Source organism: Parus major, chromosome 1, assembly GCF_001522545.3.
Source record: "Parus major isolate Abel chromosome 1, Parus_major1.1, whole genome shotgun sequence".
Lineage (NCBI taxonomy): Eukaryota > Metazoa > Chordata > Aves > Passeriformes > Paridae > Parus > Parus major.
This window is the reverse complement of record NC_031768.1, coordinates 35,874,916-35,897,646: the sequence shown is the minus strand read 5'-3', so window position 1 is coordinate 35,897,646 and position 22,731 is coordinate 35,874,916.

Below are 22,731 nucleotides of genomic sequence, written 5' to 3'. Positions count from 1 at the left end.
GAAGAGGAAGAGGAAGAGGAAGAGGAAGAGGAAGAGGAAGAGGAAGAGGAAGAGGAAGAGGAAGAGGAAGAGGAAGAGGAAGAGGAAGAGGAAGAGAACTGGAGCTCTAAAAAAGAAAATTAACAAGAAAAAATGCAGCTTTTTGAGGAATTTGTTCTCTAAAACAAATTATTATAGGTGCCGTCTATAGCTCTACCATTGATATTTCAATCCTGAAGTAATTACCGTAATTAAGGTACAGGTTTCCTACCAGTACTAACATCTCTGGCCCTAACATACTGTCCTGGTTTTGGCTGGGATAGAGTTAATGTTCTTCCTAGTAGCTGGCAGAATGATGTGTCTTGGATCCAGGATGAGGATAATATTGATAACACACTGATGTTTCAGTTGTTTCTGAGCAATGCTTATGCTAGGTTGAGGACTTTTCAGCTTCTCATTCCCTGCCAGCAAGCAGGTTTGGGTTGCACAAGAAGCTGGGAGGGGACAGACACAGAACAACTGACCCCAGCTGACAAAAAGGATATCTGATGCTTTATGCACTATGCTCAGCATATAAACTAGGCAGAAAGCTGGCCTTGGGGCCACTGCTTGAGAACTGCCTGGGCATCAGTCTGATGGTGGTGAGAGATTGTTTTCATTTGCATCACTTGTTTCTCCTGTTTTACTTCTCTCTCTTTTTGAAACTTTCATTATTATTATTCTCATCATCATTATAATTTCCGTTATCATTATTATTACTACTTTTAGTTACTAAGTTGTTGCTGCCGTGGTGCTTGGTTGCTAGCTTGGATTAATCAGTGCACGTCCCTAACAAGGGTCTTAGTATCCCAAGTCCTGGCCATCACAGCCACAGTCTATTCTGCTAAGGTCAATTTACAAGCCAGGACAGTTTTACTGTTTGAGAGCTGTTGAATAATAACTCAGAGTTATTAGTTTGAATAGTTCTGAACATGTTTATCCCTGCAAAATGAGCAGTTATCTGTTGATCACTTCCTGACCCTGACAAAGATGGGGCTGAATAACCAGAATTCAATATCTCTGCATTCAAATCTCACCTATCATTAGCTCAGCTTGTGAAAACAAGTTTTACAGCTCGTTCTAACAGTACTGAAGGGAGAAAGGGCAAAGCGCTAAGCCTTCCTTCTCACTCTGATAGGAGAGTCTGTATTTGAAATACTGTAAACCTAGATACATTTACAAAATTATGTATTTCTATTATTTAAGTCGTTCAGAATTATAAAGTTTTCCTGAGCTTTGCAGATAGGTATAAAAATATTGCCACAGGCAGGAATCACTTCTGCAGTATCACCATATCACTGGTTCACTGCTTCGCTGCACATAAACCTTATTTCCAATTAGTCTGAGCTCCCTGAGAATCAATTGGAGACTGTATAAACATTCTAAACACATACTGTGCATGCCACTTCAAATTTACCACTAACATTTTACTATATTTCTGTCAATTATTCACAGGAAATAGGCCATATTGCACCAAAGTCATGGTTTAATAGTGTTTCATTTTTTTTTCTCCAAGCACAAGGAGAAATCTACAGATAAACAATTTGTTGTATCTTCTATTCTTATCGAACAATTACAGCACACAAAAAAAGGTAATATTAGCAATATGATTACCAAGAAAATAAATTTAACACTTTGGTGTGTCCTCAGGAGCAATGACATGCAAATAACCTTCTTCAAGCTTTATTCACATGTACAGAAATGGCAGGCCAAAAGTTTACTAAGGCTAACCAGCAGTTTTCATCCTGCCTTCATCCCAATACCACAGGCAACATTAAATACCTAGAGGATCTAAAAGCTTCCTTCCATGTAATCAATAAATCCAGGTTGGGTCCTTCTTACATCAGTTTATACAATAAATTTTACCTCAAAAAAATTGCCTGAGAGAAAATTCAAAAGGGGAAAAATCAGTCTGCTAAAGCTTACAGTCTTACTTATCACTAATGGCAGAAACAGCACCTGTAATTTCCCAAGTATTTTAATCACATTCAGGTCTAGGAGCTGGCACCTAACAGCTCTTAAATCACAACTCAGTCATTTTCATATGCATTATTTCCTCAGTCAAAATTGAATCTTGATCCCCACACCCTGATGGACTTGAAGCATGTCAAATACTTCAATCAAAGGGTAAGGAGGAACAAATACCATGTTGGCAAGCAATACATAGTGAGATATAAAACAACAATAAAAATCAGATCATTGTAGAATGTTATTATAAGTTGCTATAAATTTATGATAAAAATATAAAAGTTTTAAGGATCACATGATATCTTCTCATTCTTTTGGCTGGAGAAGTGGGAATAAAAGTAGTTAGAAATATCAAATCATTTAAGTTGGACAAGATATTTGAGATCACCTTGTCCAACCCTTAACCCAGCACAGCCAAGGTCCTCACTAAACCATGTCATTTAAAAGGTGTGTAAGTACTACATCTACACACCTTTTAAATGCCTCTAAGGATGATGATTCCTCCATTTCCCTGGGAAGTGCTTGACAAACCTTGCAGGGAAGAAATTTTTCCTAAAATTCAATCTAAACCTTCCCTGTAGCAACTTGAGACCATTTCCTCTCACTGTTTATTACTCAGGAATAGACCAATCCCCACCTGACTAAAACCTCCTCTCACATGTTTGTAGGGGGTAATAGACTCCCCTTAAATCTCATTTTCTTCAGGCTGAGGAACACAAGTTCCCTTCACCTTATAGTACTCGTGCTCCAGACCCTTCACCAGCTTTGTTGGCCTTCCCTGGACACACCCCAGCACCTCAGCATCTTTTTTGTAATGAGGGGCCCAAAACTGAGCACAACACTCGAGGTGCAAACTCACCAGTGCTGAGTGACAGGGGGACAACCTCTGCCCTGTTCCTGGTGGCCACACTACTGCTGATACAGGCCAGGGTGCCATTGGCCTTCTTGACCAGCAGGGCACACTCTGGCTCATGTTCAGCCACTGTTGAACAGCACCTCCAAACCATTTTCCACCAGAAAGTTTTCTAGCTACTTTTCTCCCAACTGCATGGGGTTGTTGTGACCCAAGGGTAAGACCTGACCCTTTGCCATGTTGAACCTCACACTACTGGCCTTGGCAAATGCCTCTGCAGAGCCTTCCCGCTCTCCAGCAGATCAACACTCCTGTTCAGCTTGATGTTTTCTGCAAACTGCCTGAGGATGTACTTCCTCTCTTGTCCAGGTCACAGATAAAGATATTAAACAGGACTGACCTGAAAACAAAGCCCTGGTTAAGACCACTGGTGACTGGTTACCAGCTGGATGCAGCTCCCAATCTCTCTGGGGGGATTGGTCATCCAGACAGATTTTTACCCAGTGAAACACGCCCCCATCCAAGCTATGAGCCACCATTTTCTCCAGAAGAATGCTGTAGGAGACAGTGTCAAAGGCTTGACTAAATTTCCTCCAGACAACAGCCACAGCCTTACCCTCATCCGCTAAGCTGGCCAACGTTTCAAAGAAAGAGATCAGGTTGGTCAAACAGGGTCTGTTGGGCCTGATCCACTTGTTGTCTTGCATGTGCCCATAATGGCACTCAAAATTATTTGGTCCATGACCTTTCCCAGTCCTGAGGACAGGCTGACAGGCCTGTGGTACCCTGGATCGTCCCTTCAACCCTTGGACATCCCATTGGCCAGCTTCCAGTCAACTGGGACCTCCCTAGTGGGCCAGAACTGCTGGAAAATTATGGGAAGTGCTTCAATGAGGCTTTCCACCAGCTCCCTCCATTCCTTTGCGTGGATCTCATCTGACCCATAGATGTGTGTGTCTAAGTGGTGTAGAAGTCAATGACCACTTTCTCTTGGATTTTGGAGGCTTCGTTCTGCTCCCTGTCCCTGAATTCCATCCAGCTCAGTGGACTAGATACCCTGAAGCTTTTACTGTTACAGACTGAGGCAAAGAAAGCATTAAGTACCTCAGCCTTTTCCTCTTTCTTTGTTGCTATGTTTCCCCACAACCAATAAAGGATGAAAATTCTCCTTAACCTTTCTTTTGTTGTCAATGCGTTTATAGAAAGGTCATTTATCATCTTTTACAGCAGTTGCCAATACAAGTTTTAGTTGTCTTTAATTCTAATTTTCTCTCTGCATAACCTTATGAAAACTCTGTAGTCCCCCTGAGTTTCCTGCCACTTTTCCCAAAGGCTGTAAACTCTCCTTTTTTTATCTTGAGCTCAAGAAAATGCTGTCTCTCTGCTCAGCCAGGTTGGTCTTCCTCCCCTCTGACTAGTCTTTTGACATATAGGGATGGTCTGCTCCTGTGCCTTTATGATTTCTGTCTTGAAGAGTGTCCAGCCTTCCTGGACTCCTTTGCCCTTCAGAACTGCACCACAAGGGACTCATCCAAACAGTCCCCTAAAGAGACCTAAGTTCCCTCTGGAAGCTGAATTTCTGAAAACCCAACTCCTTCTCTCTCTGAGAATTGAAAATTGTCATTTTATGCTCATAACATCCTTCAACCATCACATGTCTTACCAGTCTTTCTCTGTGCACAAGCAACAAACAGGTCTTCCCTAGCTGGCTCGTTCACCAGGTGTGTCAGGAAGCTCTCTTCCATACACTCCAGGAACTTACTGTACTGCCTCTATTTTAGTCACTGAAAAAAAAAGGGTGTTGTAGAAGACTTGTCTATGTGATATAGTGATGTTGACTTTCTCTATATGAATAGTTTAAATCTTAGGATTTTTCAATCCATTCTATTGACTTTTACAAGTATAATTTTAGAAATGTCAGAAATCAACTTACTAGTCAGCTTTTTCATTTCACTTACATTCATCATATCTCACTACTTTGGCATGATTTTGAATTGCTTCCCTTTCTTCTATTTCTAAATAAAATGTGCTAAAGAAGTGCTATTCCAACTCCACAGCTCAATTATTTGTGCAGAAAGAGATGAATTTCACACAATGTCAGAATTTGGCAATATTTTGATTCTGCTTTTAACTACAGAAGAATAAAATACCCTGGGGAATGCAGGGATGAAGAGTTGAGAATAACATTCTGTTGTTCAGTCTTCATCAGAAAACACTGTGCATCTGGTTGTGGGGTACACTTCTATTCAAACCACTGGAAGCAGAAATTATGGATACCCCTCACAACAGCAATTTCATCATCCCTGGGGATTTTTCATTTGTTTTTCTATTTCCCCACCTCTATATATATATTCCAGAGGCACAAAATCCAGGTTTTGAACTCATTTGAGTCTAACGTGATCTTCATCCTTCTTTCTCCAAATGAACAAGAGAAATAATTACATATATTAAATTATTAAATTAACTCTCAAAAACCTGATGTCAGTTTCGTCAATGTTAAATTGATTTTTGATTATCAAAACTAAAAGAATGAAAGAATGAAAAAGGAGAAGGAATGTTTAGTAGGGAAAGTTCATTATTTCAGTTTAAACCTTGACTCCTGAAACACTGAAGATGTCTATGGAGTGGAACCCTTAATTCATTTGTAGTTAGACAACTAAGACGTTGCCCTGCAAGGCATGAGCAGGTCTTGCTTTTACTGAGGGCAAGGCAGTTGAAGATGATTATCTACATTATAGTAAACAGGCTCAGGGACAAAAGCACCATAGCAATTTTTTTTTTTATTTTTACAAATCTAATCCACTCAAGATCCTCCTCCCTGACACTAAGTGACCTAATCTTGTGCCTACTCTCCTTTTTAGCCCTTTTCTATCTTTGATGCTTGCAAGAACAACTTTATTTTTTTTTTCCTCTACACAGATAATATCATGTTCGTCATCAGGAGATGAGACCTCCTTCTTGGGATGTGGGAGTTGTATTTTATTCCCTTGGTCTAGAGGATTATTTCCTCAGAAGATAACATGTCTTAGAGCTCCTGAACTAAACACTGACATCTCAGAAGCTCAGTAAAGTTATGCATGTATTCCCATCTGAATTTCAGAAGACTGATACCCCAAATCAGTGGGCCCAGAATTTTATATAATCTGAGTTGAAAGGGACCCATAATCTTCTGTGCAGGGAATTCCAGACAGTTATTTTGATAGTGTAGAGAATTTATTAGCCATTATTCAGCAGTCTCTGACTCTCATATTAACGGTGTAAAAACCACATCTACTTAATCTGATGTATTTGCACTGATGATTAGGGAGCTTCCATACTTAAATACTGTTTTTTTCTAACTTAGGTGGTCTGAATATTAACTTGGATATTCAAAGAAGAAAAAGAAAAGTATTTAAACTCCCTTTGAAGCCTGATGGGATGCCTTCCTCTGCCAACGCCTTAAGATGTTTTCTCATTAGATATGATAATTTATGAAGGCAAACTGTAAAAAGAAATATAAACCCAAAGCCATAATATACAAAAATAAATCCAATGTAAATACTATTACAACACAAAAATATGGTCTTATCTTAAAAGTTTGTTTCATGTCAAATATTTTAATTTTCAAGCCATTGCTTTTTCAATTGTGCACATTATACAAACAAATAAAATCCAACCTGAAAATAGAAACTTTAGTGTCTTGTGAATTAGGCCATACATATAAAAATAGACAATTACAGTGAAATCCTTCTTTCTCAGCAGAAGAATGAAATGAAAAATAAGCACAAGAATATTGCAATTTGTTGAGACTGTGTAGCTTAAAAACATCTGAAATTTTTTTACACTGTTAATTTTTAATTTTATAGTACAATCATTATAAAAAAATGAACACATGTAGTGTAAGCAAAAAATTAAAAGTAAACAACAGCAGTCTAAGAAACTTTAGGAGGGAATATACTAATTTCCAAAATTCTTTTAAAAGTCATGTTTTAGTTTTGTTAGATCAGAGCCTGCTGTTCTCTGATAACTCTTCAACAAGTAGTTTCCCCCATTTATATTTCAGTGCAAACTTATATTTTCAAAGTTGAACTTCATCTAAACTGTATAAATATGTTAGAATATGTTAAGATAAAAAATAAAATAGTAAAATTAAAAAACATTAGATGCCTATATATATCATACTGAACATGGCTGTTCATTCCATGAAAACCACTAATCATTTATTTAGTTTAGAAAGCATGCCTGCAGGTTGCAGTGGCATAAATGAGAAGTACTTAGTAAGGAATTGAGTTTGTTTGCCTTACAAGGCTACTTCTGCTGTGAAAGATGTTCACTTCATATAGTAATTAAAGGAAAAATTCATCTATGGTATCGTAGAAAACCTTTCTAGTTTGGGGCTGAGTTTGGTTTGTTTTTTTTTTTTATTCAACAGTATGTATTTAACTTTTTTTTCTTGAGAGAAGGCAATGCAATATATATGTGGTTATAAGAAGAAGGAACGCAACTGAGGATATTCTGTTCTACCACAGTTTTTTTCCAGTAGCAAATATAGCAAATGTAGTGATGACTATCACTTTGTCTAGTGTAGCTCATCAACGCCTCAAGTTGTGGCACTTCCTTATATCCTTCTGGAAACTGTTGATCTTTTAATTTCTTTGGTATGAAACTTTCAGATTTGTGGGAGTTGCATGGCAATCTGATTCCAGTTAAAATACTGTACACCATGTATCTTTGAGATATACAGACAACTGTATTATTAAACGAGACTTTAAGACATTTCATTACAAAGAACATAAAATTTCTGTAGTATATATTACAGTTCTCAGCAGAAAAACAGATCAAAGAGTCACATCTTCAGAAAATGCTGTATTAAATCGTTGTTTACAAGAAGCCTTTTAACTCTATCTCTGCAACAAGAAATCATATGAGGCTGAATGGTTGCAGAGACATATTGCAGACTAAGTGCAGACAATTTATTTGCTGCAACCCTGCATTCCTGTGATGTTTCCCTGTGTGTCCTTTAGAGTAAAGTGGAAACACAAACAGGAAAGTGCCTTGCTTTCTGATAAATGAATGTGTCTGAAAACATGAGACAGTGAGAACAGCCAAAATAAGTGATCCAGGGCTGTGGAGCACATAAAAGAAAACGGGAGAGAACTTCTTTATAATGCCAATTTAATCAGACCTTCAGTCCCAACAGCCACAGCAGCCAGCAGTTGAAATGAAGATATCATGCTGTTATTCCTGTTTTGAATTAGATCCTTTCTTGAAGGAAGGAGACACGCTCTTATTCATGTAGCTTTAGGTTTAACAAACTCTAAATAAAAATGTGGCACCCATTACCTTGTATCTGATCCACTAGCACTCCTAAATATCTCTTCCTAATATACTGATGCTAATATCCACTGTCATACTTGATAGCAGGTCTTCCTGCTCCTTCATGGTATCGTTTCAGAAGAGTCAGATTTGATAAAACGGGGTTAGCAGAAGCAGTTGGGATTGTCCGCTGCAGTGGAAGTTCTTGTAAAGCACGAGGTGAAGTCTGATCTGCCTTATTCTCATCATTCTTTACACTATATATTATATAATCTCTTCATCTTTTTATTTCAACAAATGTTTTTGTGTAGGAGTAATCATTTGTTTTTATATAGGCATCACATAATGAATGCGCACCCACTTACCAATAATCGGCATCCAGTTATTCTAAAAAGAAAGACACATTTTCTTTGTGTCAAAAACATTGTTAGACTGTTGGCTATGACCTTATATATGTACTGTGTTGACCAGGAGTCCCTGAGAAAATATGGAAGCTCCATGAAGCAGATAATTTGACAAGAAATTGAGTGCTCAAAGTTGTTAACATTTCACCATATTCTGTTGAGATATCAACGTGATGGTGACATCTGTAATGACAGGTCACAATTTGTGACAGCAAACATAGCACCGACCCTTTCTCTGTGACCCACCTTTCACTGTTTTTTATTGAAACATCAACCAAATGAACCTCTGTGGCAGGTGGTGCTCTGTGTAGCAGGTTCCTTATGTTAGTAAATATGAGGTCCTCTGAAACTTCTGTCTTGACAACTTGATCTTAAAGGGCAGAACTCATTGTCATCCATCCTCAGTGCCTGCAGCCTTGAATGGCAGAATGCTAAGTGATAAGACTACTTGAATTTGTAGCAAACACGAGCTGGGGCCAGAATCTCATCAGAACCGCAATACAAATTATATTATCCTGGGATAGAAACATAAAGAGAGAGTACATGTCTTCAGAGGGAATTTCTAAATTCAAAGGAAACAGTGAACCACCCAGAAGCACATGTATCAGAGGTAGCCAACATACTCTGAGACCCTTGAGCCATTCTGGTATCCTGCGTACAGTGGCACACTTACTGCTCTTAGAGGAGAATTGACATACACTAGTAAATTTCAACTAGTGAAATTAAGTTATTCTGCAACTTTGAACCAATCTGTCACGGCTTCCAAAGTTCTGCAAAATGGTGAAGATCACAGTAGCTTTCTGAAGCTTTTGATGCCTAAAACAATGGAGGATGTCCATCACATTTGATGAGTAACATAAAATAAATTGTTTTGGTGGTAATAATAATCTAACAAGTCTTGGAATGTTACCGCTTTTAGATATTAGAGAATTTCTCTACTTGAAAACCACAGAAATTACAAACACACCTGAAATCAGGCCTGAAATTTCAGTCAATGCTAGAGATGCTAAGAAAACTAATTTTTTATAATTTATATTATATAAATGTAATGATAAATTAGCTAAAAGCAGTACTAGAATCTTATTTGGTCAAGGGAAGACACAGGAAGGTGAATACAGAGAAAACTGCTAATGTTTTTGTGTTTGAGTAGTACCAGATTTCATTTCCTTTTGATGTTGTGGCCAGGACATTGCTAAACCTCATCAGCCTTTATTTATGAAGCCAGGTATAGATAGGATGGGAACACATGGAGTAACCATTTCAGTATTAACAGGGGCAGAAAATTGTAGATAGAAACTTGTTTGACTGGATGAGAAGGGTTTATCTCGGGATGCCTCTCTGTGTCTCTGTGTGTACCAGCAAATTTCCCTGGAATTCTTAAGTATTTGCATATATTCAGACACACATTATCTAAATGCATTATTCATATTCAAATTATTTTTAGTAATTAAAAAAAAAAAAAAAGAAAATCATCCTCTGAAGGAACACAGTTCTGCCAGAACTCGGGATAAAAGTGATGTGACTAATAACCAATCATCTGACAACATATTGGTGTGCAAAATATCAGGGCTTAACTTTCCTGTTGAAGTAATTTTCTGAACTGCCTGCATGAAGCTCTCTTGTGGTAGTTTGCCTTTCCAAAATTTATGGATTGGATATGTGAAGAAAAAAGCAGTGATTTGTCTGTCGAAAAATGTATTGATTTAAATAAGCTTTCCTGTATTTGCTGTTTGAGAATAATGTAGTGCCAATTTAATGGTCTATATAAACTGTTTCATCTGTTATTGAATTTCAATGTATTCTTTCTGGAAAGACTTTTACCATAATTAGGCCAGTAGGAGTAACAACTTCAACAGAGAGCTTTACTGAACGACAACTTTACAACTTGGGCTTATGGGGAACATTGCATGATAACCAAATGAGTGAAAATTAATGTAACCAGAATGGAGAGAACGGTATAAACACTACAGAAGGCTTAAATTTAGAGGAAAAAACATGAAGGAATATTTAATGTATTTTTTTACTGCTTTTTTCTTTCCTGTCTCATTCTTTTCCTTTCTCACCACAAGACCAAATAAGAGTGGAAAGGGTTTTATCATCCCTCCACTTGTTCAGAACTGCCTCTATGGAATAACACTGGAGTTCTGGAATGATGCATTTGGGGACCACACTTGAACTACCACCTAAAAGAAGATAAGGTCATGTTCATGTGATTCTACAGGCATTTTTAGCTCATCAGCAGTGTGAAAAACAAGCACAGTTATAGTTTACAGATATCATCGTTCTTCAGCAAGTCACTAGGTACTCCTCCTACCACCCTTGCTCTGCCTGTTACAGCAGCTATGCTTGGAAATTGGCTTCTCTTTGCTGCAGCATTGTCAGCAGTTGTCCCGGTTTCAGCATTCACAGATTCAGAGTGAGAGGAAAGGAATAGATGACTTGGACGTACCTCTCTTAATTTTAACATATTTTGTCCCTAAAAATCCAGCCAAAAGCAGAGATGATCTCCCTCCTGCCAAGATGAATTAGCAAGGGCTGCTCACACTTTCAATGAATCAAGAGTTGAAGCACCTCATTGGTCTTTGAAATTCTTATCTAGACTTTAATTTTTCACTGACATGCATGAACGTATATATATAAATGATTTTGGAGTAATGCCTGCATGACAGTGTGAGATACTATAGTCATTGAGACAGTCCTAGTATATTTTGCTTAGTGTGGCACCTTTTCTTAACCACATGCTTCCTCTTGGTTTTGCTTATTTTTCCATCTGCTTCAATGACACATTTACAAGAAAAAGATGAGAAGTAATCACTAAGCATTATCACATTACCCCTGTATAATTCCTACACTAAATGACCACTGATAAAATCCAGTGAAAGCAAAACCTCTTGCAATATATATTCTCTACCCTTTTTCTTTATGCAAAACACATAACATACATTGTCTAACAGATACTGTGCATGAGAAGATCTAGGAATTTCCTGACAAAGAGATTCCCAAGACTGCTATTGTACCATCCTAGTCATGGGATCAGGATCTACAGCTTAAACCACTCATGTTTGACACTCATCAGGCTGTCTGGTCTTCTGACAGATAATTCCCACACAGAATCTGAGATTTATGTAAATTCATGAGCTCATCCCAAAATACAGGCTAGATGCAGCTGGCCCATTTTAGAAGACAATTGGCCTGATAGTATATACCTGAACAGGCAATCACTTGGCAGCAGAGCCAGAAGCTCTTTTAATAGAGGCTGCAAAATGAAGGAGGGATGTTTTGGCTTGACTACCTACAGAACCAATGCAGTATCAGGTATTTTAAGAGTAGTCATGGCCTGAGGTGGCACAAAAGTATCTCTCTTGTTTGATTTTCTCTGTAAAATGTAAAAAAGCCTGTGAAAATCCTTGTCCTACAAGAGAGAGTTGAATGAAAGCAAGGCACTTGGACCATTGACATGTTTTCCTTTATGTTCCTTGTGAAAAAAAAATTAAAAAAATAAAAGTTATGTAGCATTAAACCAGATAGTTTCCTCTTAGAAAGAAATTTACTCATCTTAGCTGTCCTTCTGTGATTGGTCTAAATATGATCTAAATTAATCTTCAAATGTGATCTGGCTGAGTTATAAAATTATGGTTCTTCCCAGTAGATATCAAATTGAGACCATGTTTTTCTGACCGTGCTCTTCTAAAGGCCCTGGAAAAATTGCAATTTAGGGCAGAAGGGATACTACAAGAATTCTGCAGCAGTCTGAAAAACAAATAAAGGCAGAATGAAATTGAAATGAAGCAGAGCAAAAGTAGAGGATGATAAAAGCCACCTCATAGGAAGACAGTCTGTAGGAGAGAACTACGAACTAGGAACAGTAAAAATTGAGCAGAGGTCCAGAACTGGCCTTTGGCTGGCTTTTGCTGTGCTGTTAGAGATGGATGGGCAATGTTTAAAAATACACAGCTAATGTAAGCCTAGATATGGGTATAGGCATATGTCTAACTGTCATTGTAGATATCCTGTGAGAATTTAGACATGGTTATCTAGTCTTTCCAAGAAGACATTGCTTGAACTTGTGAAATTATTAAAGAAATATAAATACAGATTTCTGGAATTTCTATGTTTAAGAAAATGTAAATCTTTATCAGTGTATTGTGGAAAATTAAATTTATACTTAGCTGGAAGAAACAATCTGCATTTGGAATGCCTAGCAAAGAAGAATCTTTTTGTTATTGTTGTGTTATATAAAAAAAATAAAAGCCATCTTGACACATTTATGATTTTTTTCCCAGTATTTTCTGCATTCTGGCAAAACATCACACAGTCCCTATCAAGATAGTGAACAAATCTGTTGAAGAAAAGTATATATTCTGCGGAAAAATTTCCATGTTTTGAGAGCTATTTTTCTTCAGGTGAGTAAATATCTAATGTGTGAAAATTACATAAAATAAATGAAAAAATAGTATTGATAAATTTATTAAAGGGATTCTAGGATATGATTTATTAAATTATAGGAATTACTATTCATGAATTTTTGAGTGATATGCTTTGACTCCTGAAAATGTGTGCCACTCCTCTCCATTATTTGGGTAGGATACATTGCTGTGTTCATGATGGAAAATCCAAAATTTTAATTTCTGAATGAATAATTGAAAAATGAATTGATCTATAAAATTTACCTTCTAAGAAAATAATTTTTTGATTTTATGATCCAGAGCAAAATAATTGAGGGTTTCTGAGTTAATACTAACATTTTACAATCTTTTAGAAAAATTGTAGTCTTTCACTGGATATTGAATATGTGACCAGTAGAAACTGCATGCAAATTTAGAAAGGAGCGATACTTTTCTTTTATTTGCAAAATGTGTTGGAAATTTAAAACATTGAAGCACTTAGTTTTAGTATTTTTTGCATTCTATAATTTTATCTAAAAATTATGTGACATTATGAAATTTGGCCATTATCATAAAATGAAATCTCAAAGATACATTTCAATCTTTATTTAAATTAGTATTTTGCATTATATAGTTAGATTTAAATTTTAGCTAGTAGCCAATGTACGCTGTATCTTTTTGAGCTTCAATATTGTTGTTCATCTTATTCCTGCTTCAAAAAGATATTTAATTAATAGTATATCACATATCTCATGGGTAAATGCAACTCTAGGAACTTTCATTTTCCATCTGCTAAAAACCTCATTTCATCAAGTGGAAGGCTACTATGTTTTCAAGCACTTTTTAAAAAATAACTCTGTATATACATCTATTATATTATTCAAGCAAATGCCCTTTTTTTTTTCTTCCTTGGATCATGTTTTGTATGTCCTAGAACAACTGTGTTAAATAATCACCATATCTTCTTCTCTCTTAAAAGAAACCAGAACTCAGTGAGAGGTGAATCTTGCTTTGTGTGGGATGTGTTGTTTCTCTCTGCATTCTTCTCTTGTGAATAATGCAGAACTGTCATCTTCTCTCCTATCCACTATTTTCACCCTTCCCATTTTCCTAATCAAATTATGAAAGAAATAGTTCTCTGCAGTTTCTCAACAGTGGCTGTAACACATCAGAGTAATTGGCGCATTTCTGAATGATGTTTCTCTTTGCTGTACATTTCACATGAAATAAAAAGCATGTTCAGGACCACTTGTTTCTTCCTCACTGGGTAGGTGTCTAATTTTCTGTGTATATTATGTTCAAATAAAAGCATAATTGCAGCATGATAAAAATGAACACTACCAAACAAAAGAGAGGAACAAAAGTCAAAAATAATCCACAGCTCTAAACCTCAGACACAGCACAAATTCTGACCAAAGTCTCTTTTACTGAATTAAGTCTACTCTTTTTCTGCAACCCATATATCCCTTTGATCTTCTGTTTTAAAAAAATTACTTATTTATAGTTGGTTGCCACATACAAAGTATTTTCCATATGCTTTTATTTCAGAAGAAAAATGAAGTAAAAATATCACATTAAGAAACAAAATCCAATTATTAAGCAGACTTCAGCCTTTTACTTCCTTCATCCTTTTGAGGAACAAAAGCAGTACAATAGGAACAAATTAAACAAATCAGTTTATAAAAGAATAAAATATTGTATCAGAGCAATAAAAACTGCCTCCTCACCAATGCAGCTCTTCTAGATTTGCAGGTTGAGGATTTTGTGTATCTTAGTAATTGCAGCAGGCAATAGTTATGGATATTAGACACATATTGTCTGTTACCCCTTTCACCACTCCCTCACATGTTCTGGTCTTGCATAACCCCCTCAAAAAAAAAAAGACAGAAACACCCATGGGCTTGAAAATATAAAAATAAATTTAAAATATTCACAGATTTACTAATAAGACTATATTTAATTTGAAATCTCAATAAATTCAATGCATGAAATAAGAACTCCTACAAAATTGCCTTTGATAAAAGTTTTGCCTGGTTGATTAAGCTGTTATAATTGAAATTTCGTCTATGTGTCATGCATGTTTGATACGACTCATCAGTATTTAGTTAAATGAATATATATATTTGAAAAATACTTGCCATGAGGGCTCAAATTGTCACATACTGGGAATGGCAGTGTGGTGCTATAATATTTCCCTGCCAACCCAAGGGTTATTCACGTGAAGAAAATGAAGTCTGATTACATGCCATGTATTTTATTTCTGAAAAACTACACTACTATCATTAAAATTAAGTCATTAGAAGGAGAAGCTTTTATTCAATGATTGACAGATAATTTCCCCTGAGTAACAGATATAATAGATATAAGCCATTTTTTAATGTGTATAAAGTCCACTGAACAAAAATAGTAGTAATAGTATCTGAAAGCATTTATGTATGCCTGTTTCTTTAAATGTCAAGTCTCTTGTGCCAACATTTTTCAAAAAGGAAAGCACAGTACAACCTGAGTTCATAGTGCTGCAAGCTGCTGAAAATAGATTTTCATAAATAGGTTTGTATAGACATTTCTATTGATTTACATATATTTTTATGTTGTTATCTATTTAGTGGTGATATTTACAACTTTAATGGTAAGTTTGGCTTTAAGCCAAACATTAAAACCTTTTTACTCATTTTCTGCTTTATTGTTTTGATTTTATCCATTTGATTTAAAAAGTCCCAAAAGTACTTGAAACTATTTTAGAGATCTGAACACCTTTTAATACATCTCTGCTTATAGAAAAAGCCTCAGAGCAGAATTGCTTAAAGAACAAGTAATAATACCATGTATGGTCAGATAATTGTCTCAGATATGTGAAAATTATTTAGGTGTATTTCTTTTAATAAAGAATTTTTCTGCAAGCAAATCAATTTATCTTATCTGATGATGTTTTCTAGAAGAGATTTTGACCTTTGTGATTTATTTCTTTGTGCAGTTGTGAAGCATTACTACAGAGGTGAGTGTGACAAATAAGTACTACTTTGAAACTGCAAGCATAAACATGCCTAGATATTCCAAACAAATGAGGAATATAACAATGAACGTGGAAAGCATCATATGCATGTCAAGATTTTTTTAAAAAATTAAAGGAATGACAAGACATCTGAACACAATTTGCATTTTTTCATCTGCCCCATGTTATTAAAACATGAGGGTGTTCAGAAATGACTAGCAACATCTCAGGACTGGACTAATGCTCAGTTCCATGAACAAAATAACAACCTAGTTGAGTCTGAAGGCTCTTGGTAGTTCAAGAATAAATTGTTACATTGTGAAGACAAATACTGATTTCTGTTGCTTTTGGATATACAGGATAAGGTTTTATCTTTTTTGTATCATTCCAAACACTGGTTGTTTTTTATTGCAGTGTAAAAGCATATGATGCTGTCAATATTCTGTTCTCAAACCATTATCTACAGACATTCTTTTTCCTCAGTTTATTTTTTGTGTTCAAATCTAGAACAAGCAATGATAAACCTCTTCTTCCCTCCTCCTCCCTCTTCTCCCACTCCCAAATTTGTCATACTTTATCTTTATTTGTAATGACAACATGTAAGTACAGAAAGAGCAATGTCTTGGAAGCATTCTATCCTACTAACACAGAGTTAGGAAGCCTTATAATCCTAGAAAAGTCTCTAAAAGCAATTGAGAACAGTAAGGATTTAAGTCGCTCTTGTGTGAGGTTTTGAGTATCCTCACAGGACGTTTTTAGCAACTCCATCATCTTCAAAATGTTTTTAGGAGCTAGGTCATCACTTGGTAGCTTCAGCTAAATGCCTAAAGCTGGCCTTCAAAAACTGGAATGGAAACAGGCCATAAGTCAGGTTGTCAAGTTTAGAATTGAAAACAATCAGACCATTCTGAAGTTTTTAGAGAGAAGAATTACTAAATATCACTTCCCGAAATCCTGAAAACATTTGAAGGGTTGTTACAAGTGACACAATCATATAACAGAAAAGTGTCTCAGGAGTCACATTCTCTGCTAAAATCAGGCATGTAAAAAAACTCTTTCTAACAAACAAGGTACATTGGTTAAAGATTTTGTCAGTTTTTATTTAATATTGAGTTTACTAATATAGGTTTTTTTATTATTATTTTAGAACTGCAATAGATCAAACGTTAATGCAACAGGCCATATTACCACTTTTTTTTTTTAATTTTTTTTAGTCTAACTGGTGGGTAGTGGGAACATTCCACTACACATATCTCTAGTCTATGTTTCTGACATTCCATGTGTTCTGAAACAAAAATTTGTGCCAGCTCCCATGCTTCAAGCCTAAATTTTACAAAGAAAAATACAACCACATGTTTCAGCAGGTTGTGGTACCATTACATATGATCAGAAAAAGGAATAAACTGCAGTCAGTATAATGTCCAATAGGAAAAAAAATACGTCCTTATATCTATCTCTGAAACAAAGAGACTCAATCTAAATATACAATTTCATAAAAGAGGTACAGAAGACTACAACTCCTCCCAGTATTCTGCCTGTATAAATGTTGACCAGGAAACATTTGCATTAGAGATTCTGAGTCATCATATGAAACAAAGTTCCTCAAATTAGGAGCTCAGTCTTTTTAGATTTCCTTTAGACACAAAAGTGATAGATAACTTGTAAACAGAAGTACTCCATGTCAGAGAAACCTTGATTTAAAAAATTAGATTTAAAAAAAGTTGATAAACGCCTGAAATTAGATTTAAGGGGTATGATTTATGTTAAAGGTAAGAAGTTATACCTTTTGTCCAAGTTATTGCAGTGTGTTTTGTCTTGACCACACACGAGTGTAACAGCTTTTAAAATACACTGGTCATATCCAAGATGGCAACTACTGTGTGATTCCTTTACTATCCAGCTCTTACCTTTCAAATATTTAAAATATGCTGTGATATTAATCAGTCAAAGTCATTGAATGAGAGTAGGTTACAAAATGTGCATCTTGATTTGTTTTCTCTAATTGTAGTAATATTATAGACCACCTGTGTTTCAATTAGCTCGTCAGAAAGGTGTTTACCTGGGGAGCATATGATTTGCAACAGGAGATGTAAATTTCAGTCATCAAGTGCTCTGCACTAGGGACCATTTTGATATTCAGTCATATTTTTAATCTGTCTAATTGTTTTATTTTCAACCACTTTTCTTTGAAAAAATATAGACTCTTTCCTTTTTAAAAAATGTTGAAAAGGGAAGCTTAAATGTTTACTTTAGATACTTATATGCTAGGAACTTAAAAATAGGCAGCTGGAGTTTTAATCTAGCTAGATACCAGTATAACTGCTTTTTGTTTCCTTTCATTTTGGAACTATCTACTTCTTCAAATTATAATGAGGTATCAGTCAATTTATTGTAGGTATGATTTAAGTATGATCCATTCCCATTAATTGTTTCAAGAAGGGACAGTACCTTCAGCAACACTCTAATTTTGTGGTTTTGGTGTTGATGACCAAATATTTATGATTCTGTCAGTCTAATTTTAATGTCCCCATAATATAAGGAATTGTATTTATAGCTTATATAAAATATACAACTGATATGTAACCAGATAATGATGATTTGAAAATTGAAATTAAAGAATTGAGAGGGAAGGAGGAGGAGGTTATCTGTGCATTTTTCTTTTTCTTCATATTGACATTTGAGAATAAGAAGGGGGGAGAGAGGAAACAGGCATGTTCAACACAACAAAGTGACAGTTCAGTTTCTGGGGTTTTTTTGGGAAAGGATAGAGCAATTATTTTCCTGCACGTTTGCTAGACCAATACCTGAATTAGCAGAAATATAAAACATTAGCCACCTAAAGAGAAGCTTGTGTCAACCCAGATGAGGGGTCGTTTCTACACATTCTATTGGATTTTGTGAGATAGAAATATTAACTGACCCTGTAAAGAATACCAGTTTCAAGTTTTTGTACACAAAAGGTACCATGTTTTGAGGCTGTGTGAGGAATTTCTGCAGATGACCACTATAGGTTTGCATCTGATGCTTTCTTGCTTAATAAATGTCCTAGAAATAAGCAGGGACTGATCTAAAACCTGTGTTAATGCCATTTGAATTTTATTGGACACTTTTGAAAAGGTCTGAAACTTCTTACTGATGGGAACCTTACAACCCCTTGTTTCAGCTAAACAGTGACTCTTAATCTGATACTCAAATGAATTTGGTGAACTTCACAGGGAAAAGTAGGAAACTGAAAATCCAGGACTGCATTAGCTGTTGTCCTAGCCATATACTACTCTGATGTGATACCATTTCATAATTATTTCACTTTTTTTAAAAATTTTGCCACAGAATGAAGAACTGCGATATATCTGACCTCAATCCTGCCGAGTTTATCTGGTTGTTTTATTGCAAGATTTTGTAAAACAAACCCAAAAAATCCCAAAAAGGGGAAAGAAAAAAGGCAAACGAAGAAACATACAATTTCTCTATTAAATGTTTAAAGCATGCTACATTCTAGAATTCTACACAACCCTGTGGAGATACTTCTGTAAATTATTAAAATAATAATAACAGAAACCATCACAGCTATTTGAGCAATGTTCATTATTACCAGTATCTTCATGTCAACATTAATACACTCTATTTCTCCTTCTTCATGAACAGATAGGGAAGCAAAGAGAGAGAGAGACAGAGACTGAGAAAATAAAAACCTGACATATTCTAAGCTGACATAGTTTTATGCATTTTCTTTCATAACATGAAATTATTGGGTGTCAAATGACCTGCTAAACAAAGAAGATAAGCAAGCCACTTAGGTATAGTTAATAGAGTGCTAACTAAAACTCCAGCAAACTGTTACAGTTCACCAGCTTAGTAACACCATGTAGGAAACAATACTCCATGACCCTTAATTAACATTATAAAATAGCTTCACATGTTTTGGAGATTGTAATTGCGAGATTTTGCAAAGACTAAAGTGAATAAAACTTACTGTGCATTGTTGTATACTGCATATATAGGTTAACAAGATCTAATATGGAAAACATTATGAGTCCCAATTACAGAACAAAAACTACCTTTTCTGTTCACGATGAGTGTTCTCCATAGACCTTTAAATTTTATTTAAAGGCTAATTTCTGCTCAACAGCTTCTCCTAAGTTTTATAGAAGGCTGATATTTATGCATTGCAGTACATTTTGAGATTTACCGGTATTATCTAAAATAAAATGAGCATTTCTCCTGATTATTTTTTCTGTGCACCATAAGAGTTATGTACTTAAATTGTTATTAGGTGAAAATATGGTTTTGTATAAATAATTTGAGATTTTAATGTATGAGTTCCTTATTCTAAGTATTTGTGTGTGAGAGAGTAGAGGGGATAAAACCCAGATTGTTTCTTATTTTCATCCAGAACACTGCTGTTAGAGACCTACTGCTGTAAAAAATGATATGTACATCACATCAATGAATTATTGCATTTTCAATAACATGAAGAGATGTTGTTCTCTGCACAGATGAAGACCAGGAAGTCACAAGACAGAAGAAACTTACCTGACAATATTTGTTACTATCAGTCTCCCAAGTAACAAGAGACAGGATAAGACAAAATTACCTTTATTATTGGATATTAGGAGAAATGTCTTCCCTCAAAGCTTTATCAAATACTGAAACAGGCTGAAGTGGAGTAGTCCTCATCCCTAAATACATATTTAAAATACATGTAAGGGAGATTCTTAGGAACATGGTTAAATGGTAGTTAGTTTTGCAAATGTTTGGACTTGATATCTTAGATGTCTTTTCCCATTTAAGTTACTCTATGATTGTATTATCAATAATTAATCTGCTTAAAATGTATTTGCTGTCTTAAAATTTAGATTATCTAAGTTATATTAAATACTCATAAAGAGCAATTCAACCCAAAATGGAAGTTTCCAGATGTCTGGTGAATCTCCTTTCTATATTCTTGTACTCCTGATGTCCTAAAGAGAGCCTAGAGTGAATAATTTAGATTTACAGACACAGTTCTTAGGTATCATAGGCTAATCCAAATGAAGGTAAATTTCCATACAAAAAAAGTTGATGTTTCCAGATGCCAAAAGGCATTTGCCAGTCCCTGGGTACATGCAGTGAATCTGCCTCACAGAATCACAGAACATTTGGAAGGGACCACAGTGGGTCATCTGATCCCACCTCCCTTCTCAAGCAGGGTAATCCCAAGCACATGGCACAGGATTGTGCTCAGACTGTTCTTGAACATCTCCAGTGGGAGACACTCAACACTCTCTATGGGCAATCTGTTCCAGTGCTCAGTCACTTACAAAGTAGAAAACTTCTCAGTCATATGTTTCAGCCTGTTGCCTCTTGTCCTATTGCTCAGCACCATGGAGCAGAGCTTGACTCCACCCTCTTGGCCCTTTAGATATTACAGACATTGATAGGGTCCCCTCCCAGCTGTTTTTTTTACAGGCTGAACAGGCCCCCTGAACAGGCTCCTTCAGCCTTTCCTCATAAGAGTGATGCTCCAGTCTCTTAATCATCTTTGTCACATCTGCTGCACGTGGTCCAGGAGCTCCAAGTCTGTCCTGTGCTGAGGAGCCCAGAACTGGACACTCCAGATGTGGCTTCAGCAGAGCTGAGCAGTGGAGCAGGATAACCTCCCTCAGCCTACGGTCAATGCTCTTCCTAATGCACCCCGGGATACTGTTGACCTTCTTGGCTCCAAGGCCACTGCTGGCTCCTGGACAGGTTGTTGTACACCAGGTCCTTCTCCTCAAAGCTGCTTTCACGCATGTCAGCCCTCAGCCTGTATTGGCACATAAGGTTATTTTTTCCCAGAATCCAAGATCTTATGGATTTCCTAAGTATTTACTACTCAAGGAGATAAATTTTATTTCCTCTGGTTAGTATTAGTCAAAGTGATATCACTCTACAATCTTCACAAGTTTATATACACAAGGACCAAAGCTCAAAAATGGACCCCTGGGAAGAGGACAATAAAAATAATAGCTTTAGCAAGTAGCTACTCTAGCAAAACAAATAATAATATCTGATTCAATTTCTGTTTTCTGTTGGATCTACCCCAATATTTTATATAACAGCTGGGGACCAGCATGCTGCCGTAATGTTTTCTATTGCAGGCATTTTGTTTGAGTAACAAAAAGACATTTTACATGTTATATTGCTACTTAATAGGTTTGCAATAATAGCAGGCCATTTTCTAACAAGTAGCACCTTTGATCATAATTTTTGCAGTTATATGTGTTGTAACAGTGGCCACAAGTTATAGGTGTTAAAAGCACTATGTGATCTATGAAATGTACTAGTCTTCTATATTGTACTTTTACCTGTCCAGCACTTTACATCACCATTTCAAAATGTTAAATTGCATTAATTAAGGAAGTGTTTCTGAAGGTACCTGCAGAATCATTATTAACATAAAACTGAAGCTCATGAGAAAGAGTCTCTCTGATCTCTTTTCTGAACATCTGTAACACAGCCATTGAAGAGTGCTGGACCTCCCAGCCAGGCATGGCAGTCTTGCACCAAGAGAACAAACCCATACCAAGAAATATCGTATCAGTACCATATCAAAAGGCTCATTGTTCTATGAGAGAAACTCAGATGCATCTATACCTGTCTGTGAGAGCAGTTTGGAGTTTGTGCACGTGAGCGCTTTATTTTTCTGCTTACTGAACAGCACCGAATGATGTCCTGCAGTTGTTAAATCAGTGCCATCTGTGTTATATTTCCTTCCATCCTCCTCAGCATAGGCATATTTTGATATTATTCTACTCTGGCAAACACACTTTTCTTTTTAGTTTTAATTACTTTATG